The following is a 19,627-nucleotide window of genomic DNA, read 5'->3' on the forward strand; positions in this document are numbered from 1 at the left end:
ATTCATAAATATTTATTGAGTCCATGTCAGTGTATCAATGTGAGAAGGTTCCAGCCTTTGAGAAACTTTCAGTTTAATGGGTGGTAATGGTGATGGTGCTGGATTGCTGAGAGAGACACATAAAGGATGACAATACAGTGCTATATGGTAAGGAAAGGAAAGCACCTGGGCCTGGCACATAGTAGGACTTAATAAATAAATGGAGTTGAATAAATGAACTTATCCTGAAGTCCAGTGAGCATTTGTTATGTTTGTCGCTTTTCATCTCCCTCTGGGCATCTTTGCCAAATCAGGACATTCTCCATCTTCCTCTTCTTTTCCTTCTTTTTTTAAAAGATTTTATTTATTTATTTGAGAGAGAGAGAGAGAGAACACAAGTGGGGGGGGCAGCAGGAGAGAGAGAGGCAGACTCCCCATTGAGCAGGGAGCCCGACATGGGGCTCAATTCCAGGACCCTGAGATCATGGCTTGAGCCGAAGGCAGACACTTAACCAACTGAGCAACCCAGGCACCCCAATTCTCCATCTTCTGAAACTCACCTCCCCAAGGTTTGTACACACCATGGAGATACAGTGAACTCTTGCTCACACAACCCGGGGTAGTAACTTTAAGATTTTATAAATTTTTTATAATTCAGTGGAGTTACAGCATCATGGTAAAACCTCAGCTACAGACACAGAAGTCTGTTGGACACACATTCCAACTAAGTCAGTATAGATTGTGAAAGAATCAACATATTTTTATGGCTGCAACTGCAAAAGCAATTTGAGAAAAAGCTATTGGTCACATAGTAATCATTTAAACCACTTATATGTACATGGTAACCACCTTGAATGGTGCTCCTTTAAGTATACAGTTAGAAAAGAGAAAATTTAGCAGAAAATTACTGCATTGTGTACATAAATACTGCCTGTGGAACATTATTTATTCATTAGTGTTCATGTCACTGTAGTTTTAATGTAGCATCAAAATTCAAAAGGTGCAATCTCCATGCCTTGATCTAGAGAGACAATTCTTTTATATGTATTATCTTGCTTTAGTTATGCAGTGCATGAAATTATTATTTCATTATTATTTTGATGTACAAATAGACTCTAGTATATCCAGTGCTTTTCGGGAAAAGTGTGACATGCATTTAATGCATATTTCAAAACACTAGGGTATTTGATGTGATTTTATTTGTTTAAATATATTTTGAGCTCATAAAACTGTATTTATATCTGATAGATACTTATAATGTCCGAGCTGGAAGAGGGTATGGAAATTATTTCTTTGATACATTTGCTGACTGAACAAATGACTGAATATACAACTTTCTTCCATTTACTTGGATGACCTATACTGCCTAAATAAAATAAAGCCATTTTCTTCTTGCAGTTATGTTCACCTCACTCAGACTGTTGTTTTAATTTTCCTTTTCCTTGTGTTGCATTTATATGTATATTTACTATGAATTATTTTCCATTAGAGGCTTGTTATTACTAATCTTCCTATTTCTTAGTACAAGGAAAGCCCCAGACATGGCCCAAACTAACTAGGATTCCCTTACTTTGATATTTCCCTCTTCCATTTTCCAGTAAGACTCACTCCTTTCTGGTAGATGGTTATTTATTTTGCCTGTTTTATCAGTGGCAATTTAAACAGAATCACCTGAAAACTCAAGCAAATATGATCTACAAATGAACAAAACAACCAAGGGACAGATTCTATTTCTTCAGAAATACAGATAGAGAGTACCTTGTTTTAATGTGAATGGTATTTGGCAGAATAGAATCTGAAGATTGTATTAGCACGTTGGCTTAATTCAGTCAGCTTCTCTCCCATCGTTGGCATGAGAATTGAGAGTGGACTGTGGAGCAAGCAAGCTTATATGTTTTCATCTCTACTTTTCTTTTTGTTGGAGGGAAGTAATTTTTCGCTGCTCGTGGACATTTTGTGCTATTTTGAAAAAAAAAAAATTTAGCACCCTTGAAAACCTTTTTCTGATATCTATCCATACATAATCAGTCTTGCCTTTCAACACTGTTCTTTCAGAAAGTTTGAAATTCAATAGTTAAGAATATACTACTTATATTTAATGTTATGATTTTTTATAATGATATGAATTACTTGGCTAAACAGAAAAACAATATAGATACAAAATAAAAGCATGCAACCTGCAACATTGGGTTATGTCATCATTTGGTTCTTCCATGAAATACCTTCAAAATAGGACATAACGCCAGAAATTATTTGATACTAGATGAGTTTCTAGATCACAGGCAGATAATACTTGTATCTTTATCATGATATGTTTCTTTATTGCCCTGTCACTCTGATCAACTTATACCATACAGATTATCTTAAATCTTCAAAATCTAAATGTAGCCAGGTTGGGAAAAATCTTAAAAGCTGGCTTCAGAATTCATCTTAGGTACAAAATAGTCTTTAGGAAATTTCCTTGATGGAGTTCAGCAAGGCTTCAAGTCACTGACCAGAGAAATATAGAAATTATTAAACTGCTCTGCATAAAAGTCAACAGGAGATAGAGAATATTGTGAGAGGGAAAATCTGATAAGGAAAGGGGATGTGTGGGCCAGCAGTGTGGGAAACTGAGGCCAGTGGGAATAAACAACCAGTGAGAGATGGTGTGTAGTATGGTACCTAAAGAACTTCTAAGGATATTCAGTGCTCAATTTAAATTTGTTTCTGGTGTTACCATGTTGAACCCTCTTCTGTGACCCCAACTTTCTGTAAAACAAATAGACAAAACATAGCTTTTTGCCTGAGGTATTTTAAGATTCAAAGTATCAGGGTGTTTTGATGTGGAAAAGAGGCAGCACCCTTTACATGGCCTATGGATGTCTCTGATCTGAGAAAATTCAGCAGAAGCAGAAACTCAGAGCAAAGCTGGTAAGAGAAACCTAAGTGTGTGGGTCTATTACCAGGGAATGTACAGAGAGGGGCCTGCAGTCATTACTGACATAGGATGGGGATGCAGGCCAATTTCAAACGATGGAAATCCAGTCGACAGCTGGGTTCAGCTGCATTTATCCCTCATCTGGAACAATAAATTTTATATAAACCAAGTGTCTAATATTTAAGCCCCACTGGTAGACATTGAAATCTTGGGGCAACCCAGAGCAGATTAACTAATGGGGGATTAGAATCAGGGAATCAGGGGTTGGACCTAACAGTCTCAATATTATATTTTTGGATGATCACTTCTAGTTTTTTAAGAAAAATTTAAAATAGTACTAGCTTTGTACTAGCACAGGGATTAATCACATTAATCAGAATTGCTTAAAGCTGTTATCTGGACATTGAACGTGGTTTGTACTTGATGTTATATTGGTTGTCTACATTGGATGTAGATCCTATTGTGGATTTCCCAGGCTTTTTAGGCTGAGCACACATGCTCTTTAAGTTGGCAGCATTCTTCTCCACTGTCGTGGTGAGCTTGGCTTCTTTTAAATGACAGGTTTCTAAAGTTGTGAAAGAATGTGCGTGTTGGAGGAGGGGAGAGGTGCTGTTAGAAATTTAGAGACTCTTTGTTTGTGGACTGAGAACAGCAGTGACAGTTTTGAAGAGTTGGATTTCCTCAGAAGACAGAGCACTTATAACAAATAATTAGAAACCATTATTAATCCAAACATCCAGATCAATGTGACACCCATATGTTTTAAATGTATTGCTCAATATGGTATTTGCTCTTTCAAACTGGTTATAAACAAAATAAAAACATTCATGCACATAACTTTGTTGAAAACTGCATGAGATGATAACTTGATTGGGAAATTCCTCGCTCTTCTTTAAATTATGGTTAGCCTTCTACCCAGATGCCATCAGAGTGATACTCAAATATTTGAGAAAAAAAAAATGTCTCAATAATAAGATAAATCTGTTGGGAGCAAATGCAAGGGAAAAAATGGGGAAAGACAAGCAAGGCACAAGTTTAATCCAAATCTAGCTGTTTTAAGCCTAACTGCTAAAAGTGGATTGCAAACTGACCATGAATTTCATATTTATTTCCTATGAGTTAATATAGTATTTTTCTGACTATTATAATCATTTTATTTTGACATGGATAGGAAAGTAAAGAAGTTCAGGAAGAAAAATGAAAGAAGGAACTAAGGAAAATAAATCTTGTGTGAAAGGTTAAAAGGAGTTGAAATTGTTTAGCTTGCTGAAATGAAGGAAAGGTTAAGAAATACCTTAAGTATTTTCAAATATATGACTGGAATCCTTAGTGAGATACTCACCTATTTATAAAGAGGACTGGAAAAGGGCACAGGCTCAACCCTTCAAAGATTTTTGAGACTGGTACGTCCCCTGGTCTGATGTTCTGGCTGTGTGGCATGCTGATTCCTCTCCCATGATGGTGTATTCTGGGTGTCCTAGAAGGCAGCAACTGATGTTTCCCCTGTTGATCCCTTTCTATGCAAGGTGGGTGTCCCAAGATTGGGTCAGGAAGGGTGAAATCACAAGGCAGAGACAGATGATTACTGAAAAAGATAGTTGGATCATTATGCACTTCCAAAGATTTCGGTGAATGAAAAAAATCCCCCCCCCCCGCCAAAAAAAAGAACAAAACATTCTCTGTTCTTCCGTGAGCTCTTTAGATGTAATTTATTAGGATTTATTTACCAGATTGGTTTTGTTTTGTTTCTGTTTTTTCATTGTAAAAATCACATAACATAACATTTACCATTTTTTAAGTGTGCAGTGTTAACTAGAGTCATGTGGTTGTGCCATGGATCTCCGGAACTTTTTCATCTTGTAAAACTGAACAGCTTCCCATTTCCTTCTTCTCCTCGCCCCTGGCATATTGGATTTTGATGGATTTTTTTCACATGTTTGTCCCCTTCACGAGTCTCTAAGTTATGGAACTTATCCATCTTTTGTTCCCAGGGCCTGATACTTAGGAGGTGCTTAATAAAAGTCTGTTGAATGAATGTCAGAAGGAACATCAGAATGAGTCTTTTCAAGTAGAGTTATGGGACTAATAGTAAGTTGAAGGGTGTGGCTGGCACTGTTATTGGCTTTCCTAACCCATCCTCTTTTTTATTCTCTTTTTAACAAAACCCAGGGCGCCTGAGTGGCTCAGTTGGTTAAGCGACTGCCTTCAGCTCAGGTCATGATCCCAGAGTCCTGGGATCGAGTCCCATGTTGGGCTCCCTGCTTCTCCCTCTGCCTCTGCCTGCCACTCCCACTGCTTGTGCTCTCTCTCTCTGTCAAATAAAGAAACAAAATCTTTAAAAAACAAAACCCAGATTTCTCTCATGATGACAAAGTGCCTATCCTAGCAATGACTCTTGAATGATCCAGTCCGTGGCTCTCATCCCTGCCTGCACATAGAGATTCCTGCTCCCCCTCCATGGTTCTCACTTAATTGGTTTGAAAAGGGGCCTAGGCACTAGAATTTTAAAAACCTCCCAGTAGAATAGAGAACCATTGTCAGGCAATCCTGTTCTTCTTTGCCAGATATTTGCTTTTCCAGGCTGTTTATGCCCTAAGGATGGCCATGTGACCTAGTTCTGGCCAATGAAACTCTGCTGCGTTTTCTGGAAAACTTTTTGCTTTCCTGATAAAAGAAACAGATACCAGAGAACCAATGGTGTAGCATCTTCCTCTTTTCTGTCTTGAATGCAGATGCGATGCCTCATGCTCTGGTAGCCATCTTGCAACCATGAGGCAACAAGCATTAAGAACAAAAACCCAACAAGTTAAGAATGGGGAAGCAGAAAGTTGGAAAGAACCTGGATCCCTAATAACATGTTGAACCCTCGGACTACCTACTTTTTCTTGTTAAGTAAGCTATAAGTGTCTTTATGGTGTAATCTCTCTAACAGTGGTCCTCCCATTAATTACCTGCTTACAAAAGCATTTTGAACTGAAACAAAGGGTATCCGAAACCAAACTCAAACTAGATGCAAATAAATCCCCAAAATGAAATGGTTTTCAGAAGCCCTGGCTAAAACTCTAAAACAATTTGTCTAAATATATAACTGCTATCACAAACATCTGTGATATTTCCCATAAAATACACTGGGATAAAATTATCAAAAACAGACCATGGTTAAAAACGTTCCATGTTCATGAACTGAAAGAACAAATATTGTTAAAATGCCTATGCTACCTAGAGCAATTTATACATTCAAAGCAATCCTTATCAAAATACCATCAACTTTTTCACAGAGCTGGAACAATAATCCTAAAATTTGTATGGAACCAGAAAAGACCCCAAATAGCCAAAGGAATGTTGAGAAAGAAAACCAAAGCTGGTGGCATCACAATTCTGGACTTTAAGCTCTATTACAAAGCTGTCATCATCAAGACAATATGGTACTGGCACAGAAACAGACACATAGATCAATGGAACAGAATAGAGAGCCCAGAAATGGACCCTCAACTCTATGGTCAACTAATCTTTGACAAAGCAGGAAAGAATATCCAGTGGAAAAAAGGCAGTCTCTTCAACAAATGGTGTTGGGAAAATTGGACAGCCACATGCAGAAGAATGAAACTGGACCATTTCCTTATACCATACACAAAAATAGACTCAAAATGGATGAAAGACCTAAATGTGAGATAGGAATCCATCAAAATGCTAGAGGAGAACACACACCACAACCTCTGTGACCCCAACCGTGGCAACTTCTTGTTAGACACGTCTCCAAAGGCAAAGGAAATAAAAGCAAAAATGAACTATTGGGACTTCATCAAGATAAAAAGCTTTTGCACAGCAAAAGAAACAGTCAACAAAACCAAAAGACAACCGACAGAATGGGAGAAGATATTTGCAAATGTCTTATCAGATAAAGAACTAGTATCCAAAATCTATAAAAAACTTATCAAACTCAACACCCAAAGAACAAATAATCCAATCAAGAAATGGGCAGAAGACATGAATAGACATTTCTGGAAAGAAGACATCCAAATGGCCAACAGACACATGAAAAAGTGCTCAACATCGCTCAGCATCAGGGAAATACAAATCAAAACCTCAATGAGATACCACCTCGCACCAGTCAGAATGGCTAAAATTAACAAGTCAGGAAATGACAGATGTTGGCGAGGATGCAGAGAAAGGGGAACCCTCTTACACTGTTGGTGGGAAGGTAAGCTGGTGTAGCCACTCTGGAAAACAGTATGGAGGTTCCTCAAAAAGTTGAAAATAGAGCTACCCTATGACCCAGCAATTGCACTTCTAGTTATCTACCCCAAAGATACAAATGTAGTGATCCAAAGGGGCACCTACACCCCAATGTTTATAGCAGCAATGTCCACAATAGCCAAACTATGGCAAGAGCCCAGATGTCCATTGACAGATGAATGGATAAAGAAGATGCGGTATTTATATACAATGGAATATTATGCAGCCATCAAAAGGAATGAAATCTTGCCATTTGCAATGACGTGGATGGAACTAGAGGGTATTACGATAAGCAAAATAAGTCAATCAGAGCAAGACAATTATCATATGATCTCACTCACGTGAAATTTAAGAAACAAAACAGAGGATTAGAGGGGAAAGGAGGAAAAGTAAAAAAGACAAAATCAGAGAGGGAGACAAACCATAAGAGACTCTTCAACATAGGAAACAAACAGGGTTGCTGGGGGGGGTGGTAACTGGGTGATGGGCATTAAGGAGGGCATGTGATGTAATGAGCACTGGGTATTACATAAGACTGATGAATCACTGAACTCTACCTCTGAAAATAATAATACACTATATGTTAATTAATTGAATTTAAATAAAAAAAAAAAAAAGGCAAAAAAAAAAAAAGAACAAACCATGGTTGGTATACTATAATTGTTACTCAGTTTAGCATTTATGTTTTTATATTTCCAGTCATTAACATAAGCAACATTAGAATGGCATATCTAATTTTAAAAAATAATATTATTCATTAAACAAAAAATCTTACTGAGCATCAATCAGCTCTGTGCCAGGCATGATTTTAGCTAAGCATATGGGAAACACCAGTCAGTGAACAAAACAAGTATTTCTGTCTTTAAAAATACTCCTGTGGCACTTATATTCTAGTTGGGGGGTGAGTGAGTCAAGCAAAGAAACCATTATGATAATAAATAAGACACGTAATGTATCAGAAGGTGGGAAGTGCTATTAAAAAAACAGAAGAGGCTAAGGCAGGTCAGGAGTACAGGAAAGAACATTACTCAGTTTTAAGTCAGGTGAAGAAGGCAGGCCTCATTGATTTTACTTTTGACATTTGCTGTATCTTTACTTAGATCCAAGTATCATTATAGAGAATGAAATATAACCTTAAATACTAGACTCATTTTCTGAGCATGTATTATAACCAATATGTGCTCTGCAAAGGGCCAACGAAGTTTATACCTGTTAGCACAGATAAGGGGAAAAAGATCAATCCTTGGTTTTGTTGAGATTATATATCCTCCTGTCTATCTTATATTGTCATTAGACATCATATGGTGTGTAAGCTTTGGAACCTAAAAGTTGGCATTATTTTCTGCGGTTTAAATTTCAGAATTAAAAACAGTGGTTTTTAAAAATTATAATGATGTCTGTTTTAGGTCCTTTGAATATGTTAATGAACAAGACAGAAAAGGTCCATGCTTACAGAACTCACTTTCTAAGGAAGTACCTCTCTGGGTTAATAAACATGTAAGAGTTGTCTGCTGCCTTTGGATTTTGGTTTATTTTGGTAAGATTTGACATAGCCGATATTGTGATGGCAACATATTGTTCTATCTGGAAATAGAAAAGGAATATAACCGGTAGTGGCCATTCCTTTCTGACCTCTGGCAGGTGCCACTCTTGTTACTCTTGGCTCTCCTGCTTGCTTTGGATAAATTAACAGCAGTTTTGTAAATTCCCAAGAAAATCCACCAACCATGAATGCAAAGAGGTGGGAAAGAGACAGATACAGGAATTAGTTTCTCCTACTAAGAGTCTTCCTCAGATTTTACCTCAATTAATAGCTTGAGATATTTATAAAAAATCATGCACATAAATTATTAATTTTTTATTATGTTATGTTAATCACCATACATACATCATTAGTTTTTGATGTAGTGTTCCATGATTTATTGTTTGTGTATAACACCCAGTGCTCCATGCAGAACATGCCCTCTTTAATACCCATCACCAGGCTAACGCATCCTCCCACCCCCTCCCCTCTAGAACCCTCAGTTTGTTTCTCAGAGTCCATTGTCTCTCATGGTTCGTCTCCGCCTCCGATTTCCCCCCCTTCATTCTTCCCCTCCTGCTATCTTCTTCTTCTTTTTTTTTTTTTTTTTAACATATATTGTATTATTTGTTTCAGAGGTACAGATCTGTGATTCAACAGTCTTGCACAATTCACAGCGCTCACGATAGCACATACCCACCCCAGTGTCTGTCAAACAGGCACCCCATCCCTCCCACCCCCCACCACTCCAGCAACCCTCAGTTTGTTTCCTGAGATTAAGAATTCCTCATATCAGTGAGGTCATATGATACATGTCTTTCTCTGATTGACTTATTTTGCTCTGCATAACACCCTCCAGTTCCATCCACGTCATTGCAAATGGCAAGATTTCATTCCTTTTGATGGCTGCATAATATTCCACTGTATATATATATACCACATCTTCTTTATCCATTCATCTGTCGATGGACATCTTGGCTCTTTCCACAGTTTGGCTATTGTGGACACTGCTGCTATAAACACTGGGGGGCACATATGCCTTCGGATCCCTCCATTTGTATCTTTGGGGTAAATACCCAGTAGTGCAATTGCTGGATTGTATGGTAGCTCTATTTTTGACTTTTTGAGGAACCTCCATACTGTTTTCCAGAGTGGCTGCACCAGCTTGCATTCCCACCAACAGTGTAGGAGGGTTCCCCTTTCTCCGCATCCCCGCCAACATCTGTCGTTTCCTGACTTGTTTATTTTAGCCATTCTGACTGGTGTGTGGTGGTATCTCACTGAGGTTTTGATTTGTATTTCCCTGATGCTGAGCAATGTTGAGCACTTTTTCATGTGTCTGTTGGCCATTTGGATGTCTTCTTTCCAGAAATGTCTGTTTATGTCTTCTGCCCATTTCTTGATTGGATTATTTGTTCTTTGGGTGTTGAGTTTAAGAAGTTCTTTATAGATTTTGGATACTAGCCCTTTATCTGATATGTCATTTGCAAATACCTTCTCCCATTCTGTCGGTTGTCTTTTGGTTTTGTTGACTGTTTCTTTTGCTGTGCAAAAGCTTTTTATCTTGATGAAGTCCCAATAGTTCATTTTTGCCCTTGCTTCCCTTGCCTTTGGCGATGTTTCTAGGAAGAAGTTGCTGCGGCTGAGGCCGAAGAGGTTGTTGCGTGTGTTCTCCTCTAGCATTTTGATGGACTCCTGTCTCACATTTAGGTCTTTCAACCATTTGGAGTCTATTTTTGTGTGTGGTGTAAGGAAATGGTCCAGTTTCATTCTTCTGCATGTGGCTGTCCAATTTTCCCAACACCATTTGTTGAAGAGACTGCCTTTTTTCCACTGGATATTCTTTCCTGCTTTGTCAAAGATTAGTTGACCATAGAGTTGAGGGTCCATTTCTGGGCTCTCTATTCTGTTCCATTGATCTATGTGTCTGTTTCTGTGCCAGTACCATACTGTCTTGATGATGACAGCTTTGTAATAGAGCTTGAAGTCCGGAATTGTGATGCTGCCAGCTTTGGTTTTCTTTTTCAACATTCCTCTGGCTATTTGGGGTCTTTTCTGGTTCCATACAAATTTTGGGATTATTTGTTCCATTTCTTTGAAAAAAGTGGATGGTATTTTGATGGGGATTGCATTGAATGTGTAGGTTGCTCTAGGTAGCATTGACATCTTCACAATATTTGTTCTTCCAATCCATGAGCATGGAACGTTTTTTCCATTTCTTTGTGTCTTCCTCAGTTTCTTTCATGAGTATTTTATAGTTTTCTGAGTACAGATCCTTTGCCTCTTTGGTTAGATTTATTCCTAGGTATCTTATAGTTTTGGGTGCAATTGTAAATGGGATCGACTCCTTAATTTCTCTTTCTTCTGTCTTGTTGTTGGTGTATAGGAATGCCACTGATTTCTGTAAATTATTAATTTTTATGTAAAGCATTTAGAAAGGTTTTTATAAATTACTTTTGAGACAATGGTAGAAAACTAGTATCAAAGAAATACCAAGATCTCCATAGACCGGGGATTGAATATATTTTTTTTAATTTTTAAATAATTTTTAAAAACTTCAAATTTTATTTTAAAATTTTATTTATTTACTTATTGTAATTGAATATTATTGATATTTAATTATTATCAACTAATCATAGAGGTTCTTATAGGGAACTCAGTAGGCAAAATTCTTCACTAGCTACGCCTTGGCTTATTTTTTTAAAGGAAAGTATTTTTTTTTAAATGTGTTTGGGGGAAAAAGAATAGAGCAAACGGGGACACCGGGGTGGCTCAGTTGGCTGAGCATCTGCTTTCAGCTCAGTTCATAATCCTCGGGTTCTGGGATTGAGTCCCACATCAGGCTCCTTGCTCAGCGAGGAGCCTGCTTCTCCCTCTGCCTGCCATTCTGTCTGTCTGTCTGTCTCTCAAATAAATAAAAAATCTTAAAAAAAAGAAAAAAGAAAAAAGAAAAAAAAAGAGCAAATGCTGAAAACCAGGGAGAAGGCTATTTTTTTTTTTTTTTTTTGTAAAAATATCCATGAAAGGGGATATGGTTTCCCTGTAGCTAAATGGTAGCAATGTACAGGAGTCCTCATGTTCTCTTTAGGGCAACTGATAATCATAGGATTTTGCTCATAGAAATTTTTTTGCAGAACAAACAGAAGTCTCCGGAGGTCAGGGCCTTCAAGAGATGTGGTCTAGGCTGGTTGATGTTTTATGGCTGCATGGTTTCAGCCCAGTTTGGTTTTGTGAAGTGAGAGGAGAAGAAAATGTTGTGTTTGGACTGCTCTGTGTTCTGATTGCCTCCCTGAGTTATTGTGATGGCCTTCTGGTCTCAAGTTTTATGGCACCCAATGAAAACTGTTTATTTTACCCAGGCTTCAATATCTGACAGAGGCAAATCATCCAATCTTGCACCCTGGATGAGGTGTAAACAGAAGTGTGATACCTGAGGAACAAATTTAAAAACTAGTAGTCATCACGGGAAACAATTTTTTATTAAGTGCTTTCCTGTTTATGCCACTTGATTGCATTAACACTGGCACTGCCTACCGAAATGAGATTCTATGAGGTGATTTTTCTTTTTTTTTTTTTTTTACTGTTCAACACATTCAGAAGATAAATGCCAGAAGGAAATATTTATCAAATTCCAAGTTACTTAGTGCTGCTTCTATGATTTTGGAAATCAGCACAACTATATGTTTTGTGCATGGTTAGGCCTAATTCAATAAAAATATTTGGAAACCAAAGAAAATATTTTTTCAGTACACCCTAGGAAAAGGCAGATCGGTAGATGGAGTGTTTATAAACTCATTCTAATTATTTTTCCTTTGGAGATGATACCATAATTTATTTAAATACAAGTTTTAATTCTACCAGCGCAACATTTGACAAGAACAGTGATACAACTCAAGCTATTAATTTTTCAGAGTTTATTTTGGATATTTCTAAATAATAGCCTCAGTGAAAATGACCAGTTGTGATCTTTGTTGCTGAGCCATGATGAGATAATAGAGCATGCTCTCCTACAAGGACTTACAGGCACAAGAGAAAAAAAGGCTTTAGAAAAAGATGGGCTTTACGGTTTCTAATGATCACTTAGGAGATTCCCATGTTTTATATAAAGGGTCTCAGGTCACATGAAGCCCATGATACACAATGTCAGCCATGAGTCAGTTGGTTCTATTTATATAAATGATAATATTCCCAATTAGACATTTCCTACAGAAGAGATTCACAATCTTGTAAGAAACTTTACCTAAAATAATGGACGTACTCTAATCTTCCTCTCTAGGCTTCCTTTGTTATAGAGGTTATGGTTATTTTTTGAGTATACAAATTAAAATGTTTATCTAGAGGTATGTAAAGTTAAACTTTCCCCCAAGCATCATTAATGCATATTCTGGGTCCATGTTCTGCTCTTAAACCAGATCTTTGAGTCATGAGCTTTGCCAGTTTTTCTTGCTCTGCCTTTATTTTTGATACCTGTATGCTAAGAAATGGATTCCCTAAATGTAGGTAAAGTCTAATAACCCTGTTTCTTTATCTCTTCAGCCCTGATCAGAATGAGTTAGTCTTTTGAATAGCAACATCATGGTTAGAGTTAGAGTTAAGAGAATATATACTTTGCCCTTCTATTCTTAAAATTGATTTCCTATCACAGAGAACCTTGGCACAAATGTCTTGCTTTCTAAAGTATTGATCATAAAAACATCTCTGCCTTGGCCATCACTCACGACAGTCATTATTAGGAGGTAGTCACAGAACTAAATAAAAGATAGCCTCTTAAACTTGGATTTCCTTACATCTTGAGTCTATTCTCCCCTTACGAATGTCAGGTTCTTTCCCTGACTCCTCTCCCACAACCTTCTTGCTACTATACTTGGATATTCTTAGTAAATGAGAAAATAGTGGATAATAGCAAACTGAACTCTCAAAATATGGCTAGTTCAACTGCTAAAATGGGAAAGAGATAAAAAAAAAAACTTAAAAGGAAGTAATCTCATAGCACATTGTTTCTGGAGTCATGGTGGTTTCCCAATTATCAATTGAGTGGTATCCCATTTACCAATAGATACCGTTCAGTAGTATCTGTTGAAAACTCCCTATGTGCTGGGAACTATGCTAATCCCTCTTCATTTACATTATCTCACTTATTACTCCCAATAACTCTGTGATCGGAGTTATCGGGTATTATTATTAACCTCATCTTACAAATCAGGAAATTGAGGAACAGAGTGGTTAAGTGACTTCCCCAAAGACAACACTGCTAAAGGGCAGAACTGAGAATAGAATTTTTGCTGCACGACCTCAATACCCAGACTCTTAACAGCTTTCTCCATCAAGAAATGTGCAGTAGATGCTTCAAGTAATTGTGCAGTAAATGTTGACGAATATTCACAGTTGCATTGAGACATTTTACCAGCCAATATCTCTACATTCATTTAAATTAGCACCAAAGATCTGTGCATTTCACTGTCACATTCAAATGCCTTTTCTTAAGGCACTGATTTTCATCTTATTTATTTTGTCCTTATGTTTGTTTATTCTCTACTATTGTGATTAGGGTTATATTTTGGGCAGCTGTGTTATTGTGCAAGGCGGGTGGAATTAGAGCTTTATAATAATGAGTATGATGCACTGTGTGGAAGATGTGCAGACCTTCTTCTCTGGGATGATGCTCTTTGTATCAGTGGTTGAACTAGTTAATTTTGTTTAAACCTTTTATAGCATGTGCTGGCAAACTTTCCTAAAGGACAGAGGGTAAATATTTAAGGCTTTGCAGGCTATACAGTCTCTGTCATAACTACTTAACTCTGCTTTTGTAACACAGAAACAGCCATAGATGATATAGAAATGAATGCGTGTAGCTGTGTTCCTATAAAATTTTATTTACAAAAATAGGTGGCCAGTCTGCAAGCCATGATTTGCTGATCCATGTTCTATTACTTTGTTATCTACCTGACCTATCAATTTCTATAGGGTGTGATAAAATTTCCAAATAAATTCATGTTTTATTCTTGATTTATCTCCTTAAAAACCTGTCCATTGTTACTTTACAATTTAGAAGAGTAGCAGAAAATAGAGGTTGAGAATGTCAACTCTGAGTCAGACAGCCTGAGTGTGTTCTGTGGACGCATCTTAACCCTCTGTGCCTCTGTTCCCTTCTCTGCCAAATGGGGGATAAGAATGATATTTACCCCAAAAGGTTGTTGAGGATTAGATGAATTAATACATCTAATGCTCTCAGAATAGTGCTTCGAATATGATAAGCACTAAATGAAGGAATATAATCATTGTACCTTTTTGGTTTATATTCTTTTAATCTATATATCATATTCATATTTTCTCCTGCTGTTTTTGGCCTTGAATTTACTTTCATCTGACATTAAAATTTCTTCTCTGTTTTTTTGGTCATACTTACCTATTATATCTTTTCCTCCCTTTCATTTTCAACTTTTCTGTATTTAAGTGTATCTCTGTAAACAACTTATTTTTGCATCATTTTGTTTTTATGCCAATCTGATACTCTATTTCTCTTAGTTTGTTAGTTTTAACCATTTACATTTATTTTAGTTATGGTCATATTTAGAGTTATTGAGACCATCTAACAAAATGATCTCTCTCTCTTTTTTAGATTTTTATTTTTTTATTATGTTATGTTAATCACCATACATTACATCATTAGTTTTTGATGTAGTGTGCCATGATTCATTGTTTGCATATAACACCCAGTGCTCCATTCAATACGTGTCCTCTTTAATACCCATTACCAGGCTAACCCATTCCCCCCCACCTAGAACCTTCAGTTTGCTTCTCAGAGTCCATGGTCTCTCGTGGTTCATCTCCCCCTCCGATTCCCCCTCTTCATTTTCCCCTTCCTACTATCTTCTTCTTTTTTTTTAAAACATATAATGTATTATTTGTTTCAGTGGTACAGGTCTGTGATTCATCATCTTACACAATTCACAGTGCTCCCCATAGCACATACCCTCTCCAAAGTCCATCACCCAGCTACCCCATCCCTCCCACCCCCTACCCAAATGATCTCTTTATCATACTTTCATTTGACCGATATTTTTCTCTTTTCCTTCTTTCCTTTTTTTTTTTTTACATTTTTAAAAAAGATTTTATTTATTTATTTGACAGAGAGAGAGCACAAGCAGGGGGAGTGGCAGACAGAGGGAGAGGGAGAAGCAGGCTCCCCACCGAGCAGGGAGCCCAAAGCGGGGCTCAATCCCAGAACCCTGGGATCATCACTTGAGCTGAATGTAGACACTTAACTGAGTGAGCCACCCAGGCACCCTTTTTCTCCTTCTTTCCAATGAATAAATCAAATATTCTTATGCTGGTTAGATAGCTACATTTTTTGTTTTTGTTTATCTGATGGTTACCTAAACCTTATTAAGACCTACTCTTATGTTTGTTTTTTCTTTCATAGTTCTTGATTTTATCACTATTTGTATCTTCCCCTTGAAGACTATACTCTGAATCAGATGGCCTGAGTTTGAATCTTGGCCCTGCTTTTTACTGGTTTGTGTCCTTGTACAAGTTTCTTAACCTCTCTCTGACTCAGTTTCCTCACCTGTAAAATGGAGTCTTACTTCTCTCTGACTACAACCCTTATTTCCCTTTTTCCTGAAGAAAGGCCATTTAGTATCATCCTATTTTAGTTCTGGATTATTAGGTATATTAATTTTCCCCTTCCTTTTTCAGACAAAATAAGGTTTATTGAATTATTTGCTTACCCTGATTTCCTTAATATCTGACTTTATCTTTTTCTTCCTATTAAAATACTTTTTCTAAGGATGTTTTCACAGCAAGTCTTTGTGTGGTAAACCTTCTGAGGCTTTGCATGCAAAGAATATTCTTATTGCCTTCTCCTATTTAAATGTGCTTTCAGGACTTAAAATATTAAGCTTAATGTTTTTTCTTGAAATACTTTAAAAATATTTTTCCATTGTCTCAAGTGTAGTTGTTGAGAGAAGGAAAAATCTGAATTTTATTCTTTGTAGTTGAATTATTCTTTCCTTCTAGAAGCTTTTAGAATTTTCCCTTAGACTTTGAAGTCCTTTAGTTTTTCCCCATTGATACCTGGATTTTGAATTTTCTTTTCCTTTTCTCTCTTCTCTTTGGCTCTTGACACTCTACGTGTCTTCTTAATCTGAGGTCTTTCATCTTTGCTTCTGGGAAACTATCAATCATTAATTCTTCGAATATTTACTTCCTTTTGTTTCTTCTCCCATCATACTACTAAGCAGATGGTGACGCTTTATTTTCTTATCTCTTATGTAGATTCATATTATTCCACATATATTCTGTTAATCCGTCCCTGAATCCTTCTGGAATGGTTCTTTGACTTGGCTTTCCAGCTCACTAAATTAGTTTTCCACTTCATCCATACTGTATTTCATGATTCTTCATTGGCTCTTCTTTAAAATTTTTATTTCTGCATCATGTAACCAATACCTGATTTTTGCCTACTTTAAATTTTCTTTTTTTTAAAGGTTTATTTACTTATTGAGAGAGCATGGTAGGGGGAGCAGGGAGAGAGAGAGAGAATCTAAAGCCGATTCCCTGCTGAGTGCAGAGCCCAATGCGCCCTGATCTCACCACCCTGAGATCATGACCTGAGCCGAAACCAAGAGTAGGACACCCAACTGATTGCGCCCTGCAGGCGCCCCTGCCCCCTTTAAATTCTTCATCTACTCCTTCATTAACTCAGCTTTGTTTGCTTTTTGCTATTGTTTGTTGTCTTTTGTTGTAAAGCATTTATGTCCTTCATATGCCATTTTTCCTTTTGAACTTGTATTACCTGGGGTATTTGCTACCTTAGCTTTTAATGAGTATTCAGGTAGAGGAGTCTGAAACTCAGGCCCTGGTTTGTAAACCTCCTGGTGAGACTGCCATTTCCTCCCCACTCATGGTCATAATCGCGTTCAGTGTCTCCAGGGGTCTCTTAGGAGGTTTATTTTAGTTTTTTAAATGCATCTTATTTCTTCTTGGTTGTTTTTTGCTTTGTTTTGCTTGTTTTTGCTCTATTTTGCTTTTGCTTCTTCAGGGTAGGCATCAGCAGAGGGAGCTAGCAGCCTGGGCTAGTTCAATGTCATGCCACAAGTGTACATTCTTTATAATATTGGCAGTTCTCAAACTGTATCATAATGTTTGAAAAGGACAATGTATACCATGGCTCCTTCCCAAATTTCAGTGATTTTAGTAATTGTAGTAATTTCAGTAATTAATCTTCTGGTGATTACTATATAATTGACTTAGCAGTACCAATCACTATCTCTGGTGACTGCTGACATGGAAAGAATGGTGTGCCTGTAGGATATGGACTTGGCTCAGCTTCTCTTTTTTGTGATGGGCCCAAAAGGGCCAACACTACTTTCAAGGGTATAATTCATGTGCTTGAATGATGATTCTCTGGTTCTACCTCTAGTAATCCTTACCAGTCTTGATGATTTACTTTCACAGGAAAGTCACATCTTAAAATTTATGTTATTTTAATAAAAAGTTTAAATTGAATTTTACTTTCATTGATTTCCACAAAGTCAAGCAATTCACTTCAGCATTATAAATCCAGCAAACCACACCAGATCTGTCAAGCAATAAATGATGAAGACCAGTGCTCTGCTCTTCCTATTCTTTCCCTTTTCATGCGACTTTCTACTTTTGTAAGTCTTCTTGTGGGGAGGTTTGCCTGAGAGTTCCATAGGGCATCTTACCACTAGCTTTCTGGAGCTCATATAATATTTATCTTCCATGAGGAAAAAAATTAGATTTAAGATGTAGGTTAAATTTAGTTTTTTGTTTTTTAAAAGAAATTCCTGTTAAAGTTGTGAATGATAATTTAGTTGATAAAAAGAATTTGTGTTAAGTGCTAAAATTAATTACTGAGATGACATGTGAAATCTTTCTCTGGAGGTCTTTAAATATAGAATATATTTTTATCTTTTTGAGGTAGCTAGTTTAGGGGTATTTTTAAAGATGGAGGGATTGAGTTGATATCTTTTCTAACTCTATTTGAGCCCTTTGATTGAAACTGCTCTCTAATTTTAGTTAAAAAATGCACCTGCTTTTGTGCAACTGATATTTTTCAAGGGATGTAGGTTAAGACAGACATATAGCTTTGAAGGAATTATATTTCATCTGAAAATTTGTATTAACCAATTCTTCTTCCCTATCTCTTCTAAGCATCTGTATCTGCTCCTACTGTTCTTTGTTTTTGTCCTAATAATTCCTGGAAATAGCTGAGACATTCTCCTTACTTCTCCCTAACCCTGGTAGAGGTTTTATAGTTTTAAGATTATATATATAAAGATTTGCCTGATATATGTACACTCCCTTCTTCTGTCCCTAACCTCTCTTCAAACAAATATGTTACCAGTGGCCTAGACTAGAAAAATAAATATTCCTACAATGGTGGGCTGACTTTTCCCTAGCTTTCTCAATCATTGTAATATTCTTGACCACTCTCTGCTCCTTCATATATTTCTTTGGGGGAGGGGGGATAGTTAATTATTTGCCTGGTAAACTTGGGTAAACTTGGGAACAGGAAGTGGCCACTTCCCTTCCCCTCCCCTTTCTTATGAGATCCAAGTTGCTCCAAGAAGAATGCATTTTGTTCTGCTTCTCCCTGCTGCAAAATTTACAGGGTGGCTTGCCTCCATCTGTGTCCAGGAGAGGCCTGTGATTGTTTCAGCACTTCCCGTGACTTGCTGAAGAAGGCTTTCTAATTCTGAGCTTCTGTCCACTTAATGAAATTATTGAGTGTTTAGATTTAAATCTACCATTTTGTTTTGTGCCTTCTATTTGTCCCACTTATTCTTTGTTTCTTTTTTCCTTTGTGTTTTTTGCCTTCTTTTGAATTTAGTTATGATTCCATCTTTTAAAGATCTATTATTTAAAAAGTTATACATTTTATTGTATCCTGTTAGGGATTACCTTCAAAATTAGAAGTTACACTTATAATTACCAAAAATATT

Source organism: Mirounga leonina, unplaced genomic scaffold (genome assembly GCF_011800145.1).
Source record: "Mirounga leonina isolate KUSES-001 unplaced genomic scaffold, KU_Mleo_1.0 Mir_125, whole genome shotgun sequence".
NCBI lineage: Eukaryota > Metazoa > Chordata > Mammalia > Carnivora > Phocidae > Mirounga > Mirounga leonina.